The sequence below is a fragment of the Ictidomys tridecemlineatus genome, chromosome 10, assembly GCF_052094955.1.
Source record: "Ictidomys tridecemlineatus isolate mIctTri1 chromosome 10, mIctTri1.hap1, whole genome shotgun sequence".
Taxonomy (NCBI): Eukaryota; Metazoa; Chordata; class Mammalia; order Rodentia; family Sciuridae; genus Ictidomys; species Ictidomys tridecemlineatus.
The window spans coordinates 102709041-102711876 of NC_135486.1; the positions used below are offsets into that span (position 1 = coordinate 102709041).

At 51.1% G+C, this 2836-nt stretch overlaps 1 pseudogene; it reads left to right on the forward strand.

Annotated features, from left to right (window-relative positions):
- Window positions 1-510: 510 nt before the first annotated feature.
- Window positions 511-2576, forward strand: LOC101969751 (ubiquitin carboxyl-terminal hydrolase 31 pseudogene; annotated as a pseudogene).
- The last annotated feature ends 260 nt before the right edge of the window (window positions 2577-2836 follow it).

Below are 2836 nucleotides of genomic sequence, written 5' to 3' on the forward strand. Positions count from 1 at the left end.
CAACCTATTTCATAAGAGATCACATTTCAGAATTAGAGGGGATTTTAATTTTTTTATATAGGACTTTGTAAGCATGCCCTTTGGAAATAAGAGAGAATTGTGACTGGCACTGGGATGAAGGTAGGAATTCTGGCAATGATGGCATCGAGCCCCGGGGTTGGTAAGGCAGGCAGCTTCATAAGCCACGTCCCCAAAAAGCTGTCCACGCTCTCGCATCTTAGCTCTGAGGGCGCAGCCCAGACCTCGGTGGCCTCCACAGCTACTTCCCGCACCCACCGTCCGCCTCACCTGCACAGCCCATCTGAGCCACCGAGCTGGTGCTTGAGTGGCGGGGCTCCGCAACCACGGCAACACGTGCTTCATGAACGCCATGATGCAGTACCTCAGCAACACTGAGCTCTTCGCCAAGTACCTGGCGCTGGGCTAGTACCGGGCAGGGTGGCTGGAGCCCTCGCCTGACCCCAGCAGCCCTTGGGATGCAGCGCAAAGGGGCCAGGGCAAGAGGAATGACTGGCCCCAGATGATGCCTGTTGTTGCCCACATTGCAAGCAGTTGCAGCTGGGGAGCATCACTCTGAGCCTGTGGACTCTGCCTGATGTGCTCATCATTACACCTCAAGAGGTTTCCACAGGAAGGAGACATGCATGTAAAACTTCAGAGTATGGTCAAGTTCCCCTTGACTGGTCCCTGTGGAGATGGCCCTATGGACTCAGGAGGGACCCTGAGGACTACATCTATGACCTGTATGTTGTGTGAATTCACCATGGCACCACACAAGGGGGGCACTTCACAGCATACTGTAAGAACTCTGTGGATGGCCTCTGATATTGCTTCAATGACAGTGATGTGCAGCAGCTGTCGGAGGACGAGGTATGCACCTAGACAGCCTATATCCTCTTCTACCAAAGGCAGACAGCCATTCCATCAGGGTCAGCTAACAGCTCAGTAGCTGGCTTCACAAGTTCTTCCCTGTGTGAGCACTGGGTGAGTGGGCTTCCAGGGAGCAAGCAAGCCAGTGAGACTTCAGTGGCCTCTTCCAGATGCACCTCCTTGGCCTCGCTCTCCAAGTCCATGGAGATGACGGGGAAAGGAGTGAAGATGATGGTCGCTTTTCAATTTGGCCATTTGTGAGGAGTGTCCAGATCCAGAGCTTGTCCTCCAGATCGTCTGTGACCAGCTCCTTGGCTGTTAATGAAAATTGCATGAGACCTTCTTGGTCCCTGTCTGCAAAGCTGCAGATGTGCTCATTCTCCTTCCCCTTCTCAGGGGACTTGGACTCACAGGTCTGCCTCCACCTTAGAAAAGATTGGGGAGGCAGTGGATGATAAGGTCTCTCTCCATCTCTTTCTTTGGCAGCTTGAGGAACCTTTCCAGTAGTTATCAGGAAGCAAGTGATAATCGCAGAAAACACAAGGCTGTGAGCCAAGCTCCCCTGGCTGTCATGGAGAGTGTGTTCAGAGACGAGTCAGATACCTGCAAATTGAACTCCAGTGTTGTAGATATGCAGAGCAAAAACTTAGCACAAAGGCATCACTTACCTCCTGTCTCCCATGCATTTGATAACAATAAGCAGATTGCTTCAATGGATCAGAGTGATTCCGTAGACAGCTCTCCAGTCAAAGAAGTGAAACCCCCAGGCCACCAAGGCTCCCTCACAAAGAAACCAGAGAGCACCCCAAGAGGTCCCCCAGCTCCAAAGGCACTTCTGAGCCAGATAAAAGCATTTGGAAGGGGAGAGCAGCCTTGGCAAGCCAAGAATCATCTCTTTGAAATACATCCCCTTCTTCTCCTGTTCCTGTAAAAGTTTCTCTAAAGCCTTCTTGCTCTCAAAGCAAAGCAGATTCTTCCAGGGCCAGTGGAAGGCACTCATTCCCTGCTCCTGCCCAGCTCTAAAAGGAGTCGTCCCCCAAGTCCCATGATTCCACATCATCTCCCTCACAACAGAAACAGAAATTGGCTTCTGCACTCAATTACATTGCTTTCTCTACATCTGCCAAAAAAAAAAAAAAAAACACTCAGGCTCTGCTACTAGGGGCCCCTTCCCTCTTGGGAAGAACAGGACTTCAGACCAGACCTTGAGTAGGGAGGGCTCCAGACAAAGCCTGGGATATGACAGAGCCACTGCCACCTCCATCTCCAAACCCAGCTCCCCTCAGGTGAGCCAGGCCAGAGCCAGGGAGGGCAGAGGTATTGGCAAGCATGTGCAGAGCTCCTCCATGGCCAGCCTATGCTCCCCCAGCACGAGCATATGGTCTGGTCTGAAGAGGGACAGCAAGTCAGAGGATAAGGGGCTGTCCTTCTTCAAGTTAGCCTTAAAGCAGAAGGAAACTAGGTGGTCGACAGACCTCGGCAAGACAACTTTGCTGTCTAAAAAGACAGGTGGAATCTCTGCCAAGTTGGACAGTAAGAGTGCCATGGATGACAAGGCCAAGAAAGGCCACCAGCCTCCAGGCCCCCAGCAGCCAAATGCACATGCAGTTGGAAAGGAGCAGCTTGTCTCCAATGACCCTGCCTCCACTAAACATTCCCTGCAGAGAGGGGAAGAGGAGCAGCCAGGCTTCTCATACTTCCTTTAAGGGCAGGCTCCAAATAACCTGATTTCCCCCACTAGGCCTCTCCTCCTAAAGGTTCCACCATATCGTGATAGCACCACTGGCTGGATACCTGTGGACATTCAAAATCCAAAATATAGCAACAGGTATTTTGTGTTTAAATATCTGCTAACTCTAGAGATGGAGATTATGAAGAAGAGGAACTGGTACCCTAGGTCTATAACACAAAGCTTTGTACATAACTATGCCTAATGTTATGTCTGGAATTAAGTTGATACCATCAC